The 8,750-nt window shown below is 53.8% G+C and overlaps 1 long non-coding RNA gene across 1 annotated transcript; it reads left to right on the top strand.

Annotated features, from left to right (window-relative positions):
* Positions 1–3,998: 3,998 nt before the first annotated feature.
* LOC136006859 (uncharacterized) lies at positions 3,999–5,547 on the top strand. Its single transcript, XR_010609294.1, has 2 exons — positions 3,999–4,185; positions 5,006–5,547. It is a non-coding gene; the product is annotated as an uncharacterized LOC136006859 (long non-coding RNA).
* Positions 5,548–8,750: the final 3,203 nt, after the last annotated feature.

Genomic DNA, 8,750 nt, shown 5'->3' with positions numbered 1-8,750 from the left:
CCTCCTGTGCTGTTTCCTTTCCCAGCCCGTGGAGAGATTCCTCAGTAACTGGCAAGTGCACGTGACACAGCAAGTGATGTGTGTGTCTACTGCCCAGGAAGGTGAACAGTTCCTTTTGGTGTTAGATCTGTAGAGTCAGGTTTCTCTTCAAAGCAACTCAACCATGTACCAAGGAAACAGGCAGGGAATTTTCAGCTGTACCTGCAGTGCCCTGCTAGGAACCGCACAGCTGGGGACTCCAGAAACAGCTGGCATTTGTTCTCCCAAGAAATACACCAGTGACAGGAAGGAAACACACACTCTTCTCTGTGACACCAGGGCTCGCTGCTTCAGCTGACCTCTAATCCCTTTTCAGAATCACACCAACCCACTGTGCATTCAGCACAACAGTAGCTCTTATCGAAACCTGACCTCCCTGGAACACTTTGGTTGTAGAGGCACTAAATATTTATGCACAGGGGCAGAAGGTACGTTAAAGCTCATCCAGCTCCAACCCCTGCCACGGGCAGGGACCCCTTCCACTGGAGCAGCTTGCTCCAAGCCCGTGTGTCCGACCTGGCCTTGAGCACTGCCAGGGATGGGGCAGCCACAGCTTCTCTGGGCACCCTGTGCCAGCGCCTCAGCACCCTTACAGAGAAGAGCTTCCTCCTGAGATCTCATCTCAGTCTCCCCTCTGGCAGGTTAAAGCCATCCCCCTTGTCCTGTCCCTACAGGCCCTTGTAAAAAAACCCTCTCCAGATTTCTTGTACGCCCTGTTTAGCTATCGGCTTAGTAAGGCCTCCCTGGAGCCTCCTCTTCTCCAGGCTGAACACCCCCAGCTCAAACACAATGACAGACCCCCATTGACACCAAATCTGTGGCTCAGACAAGGTGGGCAGATACTGAAGGAGCAGGCGATGAAAACTGACCTGCCTTGGAAGACAGCAACATCACAAGTGGAAAAAACCCAGACAACATCATCACAAATTGAAACAGGAAATCACATGTAAAGCAGCAAAGACAGACGTGGCCTGTCATGACCTACACCGGGAGCCCTTTGCAGAGGAAAGCAGGCAGTGTATGACTGCTGAAACACAGCCAGTCACCAACTTCCTCAGAGCATCCTTGGGATCCTTGGGGCTCCAGGGGAACCCCATGGGAAACAGCCTGAAGCAAGCACTGATGTTCCCTCCCTCGACTGGCAGACACACTGCCTTCCCGCAGTGTCAGTTCTCTGATGAGACAGAGTTTGGTCTGAACAACAAGATTTTGTAGAATCACGGCATCGTTTAGGTTGGAAAAGGCCCTTAAGAACATCGAGTCCACCATTAACGGAACACTGGCAAGTCAACATTTTAACCATGTCCCTCAGAACCTGTCTTTTATATACCTAGAGGGACAGTGACACAACCCCTTCTGCGGGCAGCCTGTTTCTTGTCCCATCATCAGACAGGACAGCCATGCCAGGACAGGCTGGGATCTCCTTTACCCCTGCTGAAGGAAGGGATTCAGCCTGCTCAGTTGACACATCTCCTCCTGGGATTGCAGCCCTGGGGCTGGAGGGGACTCTGCTCCCTCCCATGAACACCACAAACCCACACGAGGTCTCACTTCCTCACAAGGTGAAAATGTACCATTATATAGAGGATGTCTCAGTCAGAGGAGATTCCCCTCACAGAGGTAGCGGAAGCAGCACCAGCAGCATGGGAAGCACTACATGATGTCAAAGTTCCACCTGAGCAATGTCAGAAACCAGCAGATCAGGGCAGCCACGGGAGATGCAGCCTCCCGAGGGAGAGGTCTCCCCTGCACTGGTTACTGCAGGGCTCTCGCTCCTTAAATAGCCCACGCTCACCGGGGGGGCCCCGTCACAACGGGCAAATCCACAGGGACCGCCACGGCTTTGTCATGGCAGCAGCATCGTGCCCATGGCCACTGGGCACCCAGGGGTGCTCCGGGAGTCGCCGTGTGGGGAACCAGCCTCTGTCCCCTGCTGCCAGAGCCGCAGGCAGTCTCAGTGGCAGACAAACCTCCAGGACCCGCAGCAGCCGCGCTGTGCTCCCCTGCACCTCGCACTCTCGCAGCATCCTTCATCCCGGAACCCCACGATAAAGGGATGGCTCCATTCCATCAAGTGCTTCCTTCTATTGCAGTCCGCATGGAAAACAAACCAGATTCCTGCGCTCCCTACACTGTGCACTATTAACTGTGAGCACAAATCCCACCCACTCAACACGCGGTCCCACGAGCAGACCCGACAGCGCAGACCGCAGGGTCCAGCCCCCCCCGCCCCAGTCCCAGACAAGACACCCGTGGGGAAAAGCAACCCTCAGCTGCAGACTGAGAATCTGCCCGTGGCAGGGAAACGGCAGCGACCACAACTACGGCCACAGGGAGATGCTCCCTGTGCAGCTCCCATCCCATCCCCTTCCCCATCCTGGATGCACTGGGAAGAGCGCTCAGGAGAAGGCGCCGGGCCTCCTTAGGACTGCAATGCCGGTCCTTCTTAGGGCTGCAGTGCCAGGTCTCTTTAGGACTGCAGTGCCCACATCGCATATGTCTACAGTGACCACCTTGCTTAGTACTGCAATACGAGGATTTCTTACTGGCTGTAGCGCTTCAAGTCCCAGCTGGAGGCCACGGGCTGGCTGCAGCTGCACGTTGCGGGTGAGTGATGAGATAGAAACATTTCTCCTCCCCAGCCAGAGAGCTTGAAGGTGCTCTGGGTCCGAGACCTGGGGAACTGTGGCTTTGAACGCTTTGAACTCCGTGTCTCCCAGAACCACTTTCCAAGACAGAAACTGTGGACAACTCATCGGTGAAGGTAGCTTTTTGCTTGGAGGGTGTTTGGGGGGGGTTAAATTCAGTCTGGGTGCAGACACTCTATATTCTCTTCTGCAGAGATGCAGCAAACGTGGTGCTGCCTATGATGCTGGCAAGCATCATGGTGGGCTCACTGGCAGGTGAGTGCTAGGCCTGGCTCTTGCCCTGGCTTTTTGGCCAATGCAGTGGGCGCTGCATGCGAGGTGGGATGTGGGAAGAGGCTCTGTGCTGGCTGAGGTGACGTGGTCATGCTGGGACCTGGGTTTCCCCCCCAGGAACCCTGTGGGGAGGGACTGGGGCTTTGCCACTGCTGTCCTTGCAAAGCAGGGCATCCCCTATCCAAGGAGGTTGTGTTGTTCTCTGCTCCTTTCCAGCTTCTGCCTAGAACAGCCCTTAGGTGCAGCCCAGCAGTGCTGCTCTGCCTCTTTTGCTGCAGGGACTCGGTCCACCGTTTCCTGTATTCTAGACTGGGAAATGCTCTGTGTGGTCTGGGAAAGCTTGAGAGTCCCCTTTCAATCCTCCTTTCGAGGTCATCATGATTCTACAAAATCTTGATTTTTAGATCCAACTCTGTCTCTCAGCTGAGAAATGACACCGCAGGAAGGCAGTGTGTCTCCTAGCTGAGGGATGGAACATGGGTGCTTTTTAAGGCATAAATGCATGATTCCAGTTCTTAGTGAAAAGCAGAAAAGATTTATTAATTATGCTGGCACCTATTGGGTAAGCTTTTCTGAATGAGCATCTCTACTCCCTGCTGAAGGGTGAAACCTAGACAGATAAGAAAAAGGCAGTAATGAGCATAGGCTGGCCCAGTTCCAGAGCTAGGTAACACAGCCAAAACACAGTAAAACAAAACTACCAGCTTAACCTCACAGGAATGCTAGCAATATTAGAGAGTCTTCAGCAGAGGTGCACTGACACTGAGGTTACTGAATTTTAATTTATTTCTTTAATCAAATGTATCTGAAGTCATCATCCCCGAATAGCAAAACGTATCAATAGCCAACCAGAAGATCATGCACAAAAGACAAAAGGTCACACTGCTCAAAGTCTGAGAGGCTTTATGCATGCTCGTGCCACATTCTTCAATCTTCAAAGGGGGTCATTCCTATCAATTCAGTAAAGACAGTAATGTGTGAATCTGATGCTACTCTGACCCCTCTTCCACCTTCAACAGCAGCTCTTAATCTGTAAAACTGAAGCAAAAAGGCACCTCCACTCCTGCCAAACAGCCAGCCTGTGCCTGAACTCAATTTTCAAACCAGAGGCATCGCTGTATGTTAGCCACTTTAATCGATTCAAGTTTATTTTCAGAATATACATCTACCTTCAGCGAACTGCAAAGCACAAACAGAATAAAAATGCTGACAGAGACAGCAGCCTGTAAGTGATACAGACAACTGAAAGAACAAACTCAACAGATTATAATAATAACTTTATTTCCATAGCAGATGAAGGGGTTTTCCTTCATAATTTGCCATAACAGGAAGAACAATAATGCTTGTAAAACTACTAATCCAGAAATCCATCCTATTTTTCTGTCATATTTGAAAAATGGTGGCAGTCAGGTGAAGTTCCCGACAAGTGGAAAAAGGGTAATATAACCCCATTTTCAAGAAGGTATCGCTACATCCGGGCGTGAGGCGCGGAACTCCTGTTGGCGGGGGGGTTGAGCTTAATTTGTGTGTGAAGGGGGCTTGCGAGCAGCGCAAGGGTAAGCACAGGGCACATGGGGAAGGACTGAATGGACACTGCAGCTCTCCTGGCTCTGCCCTGAGCTCCAAAGAGCTGAGAACTTTTCCCTGCCTCAATACTCTTCAGGTTTTCGGTCATACAAAGAATGGTTTACACCCCAAATAAAAACCTTCAGCAATGTTATGCCAGTAAATAAATAACACAGTCAAAATGATTCTGAGGCCATGCTGAGCCTGTCTTGTGCCACCCAGACTCCTGCGAGTCATGAGTGCCATCAGTGGTCATGATGTCCCTTCTGACCATCAGAGCTGGGCAAAGCACTGCTGCAGAGCCAGGCTGACGCCAGGGCAGCACATGGGCAGAGGTCCTGCTCCTCACAGCACACTCAGCCAGCACAAACCAGAGAAAGGAAATGCATTTCAGCGGGGGGGATTTCTATGAGAAATGCAGTGGATTTGCTCGGAGGAGCCTGTCCTAATTTTTCCCTGCCCTTTCCTTCTTTGAACAGGCTCCATGCCCACAGGCAGCAGATGTCAATGGCAGCTCCATCACCCAGGTCCTCCTCCTGCCTTTTGCAGACACCCAGGCGCCAGCTCTGCCACTTCTGGCTGCCCCTGGGCACCTCCCTGGCTGCGCTCCTGGGCAGCGGACTCATCATTGAGAAAAGGAGGCAGGAAAGCACCAAATGGAATCGGTTCTAAGTAATGTGAAGTTTGATGGCTTTGTAATGGAAAGTAACTGCGGTGCTGGGAGGCAGTTGGCATAGTTGTAGGTCCTTAGGAGCTTAGTACAAAAAGTGTAAGAAAAGCAGAATAGAGAAACAGGACCTGGGGGTGGGGAGTATCCGGGACTCGCAGATGTCCGGGATGGGCACAGTTAAACTGACTGGTAACTAGAAGGACAGGGTAATTGCTGTGTTTGTGGTGTCAATGAACCCATGAAGCTGGTGTAAACACCTACTGGGGAGCAATATGGTGATACCCGTCAGGAGGAGCTATCCCCCGTGTGTCTCCCGGCGCCGCAATAAAGAATAGCTGCTTGCCAACTTCAGCTTTGTTGGCGAGTCTGTTCCTGGAGTTTTCTCCGAATCAACCCCCAATGACTCCACAAACCCCCAGCTGCCCCCCAAGTGACCCCTAAGTGACTTCCCAGACCCACAACTGCCCCACAGTGACCCCAAGTGACACCCCAGACCACCAACTGTCCCCTCAAATGACCCCCAAGTGACTCCACAGACCCACAACTGCCCCCAAAGTGACCTGCCCAGGAGCACAACTCTTCCTAAATGCCCCCACATGAACTCCCCAAACCCATAACTACACCCCCAAGTGACCCCGTGCCCCACCTCTGCCCCCCAAGTGACACCCATAGAGCCAGAACTGCCACCCAAATGACACCGCACACCTTCAACTGCCCCCCAGTCACCCCCAGTCCCAGAACTGCCTCGAAAGTGACCTGCCCAGAAGCACAACTGCCCCCAAATGCCTACAAGTGAAACCCCCACACCCATTACTGACCCACCCAAGTGACGCCCAGCCCCACTTCTGCCCCCCAGGTGACCCTCAAGTGACCCCCAGCCCCACATCTGCCAATGTGTTCTCCATAGAGCGAAAACTGCCCCCAAAGTGACCCCCCAGTTTCTCCCCACTCGCAACTGCCCCACAAGTGACCCGAGGCCCACAACCGCCCTCAAAGTGACCCTCAAGTGATCCCCAGATGCAGAACTGGTCCCCAAGTGACCACCAAATGACTCCTCAGTCCCACAACTGCCCCACAAGTGATCCCCCACTGACTCCACAGACCCACAATTGCACCCCAGGTGGCCCCCAAGTGAGCCCCCAAACCCAGAACTGCCTCCCAAGTGACCCCCAAGTAACTTCCTAGACACAAAACTGCTCCCCAAGTGAACCCCCAGACTCAAAACTGCCCCGCCAGTCACCTCCCAGACACACAACCATCCCCCAAGTGACTCTCCAGACACAAAACAGCCCCCTAAGAGACACCCAAATGAAGACCCAGACCACAGCTGCCCCCAAGTGACCCCCAAGTGAAGCCCAAGTTACCCCCAGACCCAGAACTGCCTGCCAAGAAGCTCCCAAGTGACTCCCCCAGACCCACAACTGCCCCCCAAGTTGGGGGTCAGAGAATCCTGGCATCCCAGAGGCACGGATGGCTTGGGGGGAGCAAACTTTCCCGGTTGCTTCCATTTCAGCCTGATCAGCACCAGCAGGAACATTCCAAAAGCCTTTTTCTCCTTCTTGTCCCGAGCCCTGCTCTGCGGGGCTCTTGGAGCCATGGCAGCGCAGCGCGGCGCTGCCTCACTGTGCTTACCGAATGAGCTCAGTGCTTGCGCAGGCTCGCAAGGTCCTAGTGCCCAGGTAGCAGTTGCTATGTCCTTGCTTCTGCTCTGCTCTAGTCTTGCTCCACGCTGGGTGCCACTCTGCTGTCTTGAAGGCTGGCATCCTTGCTCTTATTTACTGTCTCCTTAGCTCTTATCAGTCCCATGATGTTCCTTCCCCCATCAGCCAAACGCTCCTTTCTCTCTACACGTTAGTCAGAACAGTTTGGCCTATTCTACTATGCTAAAGGCACACACATTCTTGTTAGTTTAAGGTTACAACACAGTGACCACAGGGACGCGCTGGGGACACGGGGACATGGTGACCATAGGCACATGGTGGGTCACATGGGAACCATGGGGACACAGACATCACAACGATCATGGGGACACAGGGACCACAGGGGTGGCTGATTGTGGAACACCCCATGTTCAGGTGTGCGAGCCCACGGAACCCCACGGAACCCTTCAGCGGAGGCACCGGGAGACGGCAGCTGCCCCACGGAACACAAGCTACCGGTGGAGGAGGCAAGAGCAGCTCCTCTGGTATCTGGGTGTCTGGGCAGGCAGTGCGGCTGCTGTGACACACTGGGAGTGACATCACCTGCCATGCACTATGACATCACCGCTCCCACTGCTTATATTGCATGCAGCGAGTGCCCACGGCAGTCACTGTGGGGAGACGACAGAGAACTTCCCAGAGCAGCACCTGCAGCATCATGGGGCAGCACCCAAGAGGAGGGACCTTCTGCACCGGCAGCGCCAGCATCACCCAGGTGCATCAACCCTGCACGATGGTCCAAGGGTTCGTGGGGAGCTTCCAGCCTCTGCCTGGGAGTCCCTGTTCCAGAGGCACCCACAGTTCCTCTGGCTGCTGCAGCCCTGGCTTGTCTTGGGAACTGGGGCCGTTCTTTGGTGTGAAGGGTTTCAAGGCTGCCTGGGCAGGCAGCGGGGCTGGTGCTGGCCTCAGGGCTGAGCTCCCATCCCCTGCTCAGGCAGTGGGGCTGGTGCTGGCCTCAGGCTTGAGCTTCCAGCCCCCTCTGTGGTGTTTTGGCTGAGATAGAATTAATTCTCTTCCCTGTAGCTGGTGCAGTGCTGTGTTCTGGCTTTGTTCTGGCAATAGCGCTGGTAACACGCTGACAGTTCAGTTGTTGCTCGGTAGCACTTACCCTGATCAAGGACTTTTCAGTCGCTCATGCTCTGCAGTGAGGAGGGGCACAAGAAGCCGGGAGGAAGCAGACAGGACACCTGACCCAAACTAGCCAAAGGGGTATTCCATCACACAGCGCATCATGTCCAGTATAGAAACTACAGAAAGTCACCCTGAAGGGATGGCATTGAGTCAGGCTGGGTATGGCTCAGTGGGTACTGAGCAATAGCATTGGGCATCACTGCTGGTTAGCAGTTTCCTTTCCCCTCTCTAGTTTTATGCTCTGTCCCTTTTAAACCACAAGAGTTCTACAGGAGCAAAGTTTGCTGTGCAGCTCTTAAGAGTGATTTTAGTGATAGAAGATTTTACCTCTTCTGCTGTTGCTCCAGGTTTGGTTTTTCACTTCTTTTCATGACTTTGTTCTTGTTTTTTTTTTTTTTTTTTGAAGAGCTCTGGCTGGTGGGTGAGTTATTTCTCTCTTTATAACCCCTGCGGGTTTCCGACGCGCGCCTTGCTCCTTCAGGTGCTGATTGCCAGGTTTTCCGTGTGGGTCCTTCCCTCCGTGTGTGTCCCGTGCCCGCCCCGGGTCCGTAGCGTTCCCGTCAGCAGCCTGGCGGGGGTGCGGAGCGGCTCCTGCTCCCCAGCTCCCTGTGGCCGTAGTTGTGGTCGCTGCCGTTTCCCTGCCACGGCAGATTCTCAGTCTGCAGCTGAGGGTTGCTTTTCCCCACGGGTGTCTTGTCTGGGGCGGGGGCGGGGGGGGCTGGA

The sequence above is a fragment of the Lathamus discolor genome, unplaced genomic scaffold (assembly GCF_037157495.1).
Source record: "Lathamus discolor isolate bLatDis1 unplaced genomic scaffold, bLatDis1.hap1 Scaffold_72, whole genome shotgun sequence".
In the NCBI taxonomy this organism is placed as follows: domain Eukaryota; kingdom Metazoa; phylum Chordata; class Aves; order Psittaciformes; family Psittacidae; genus Lathamus; species Lathamus discolor.
This window is presented reverse-complemented; position numbering and strand designations above follow the sequence as displayed.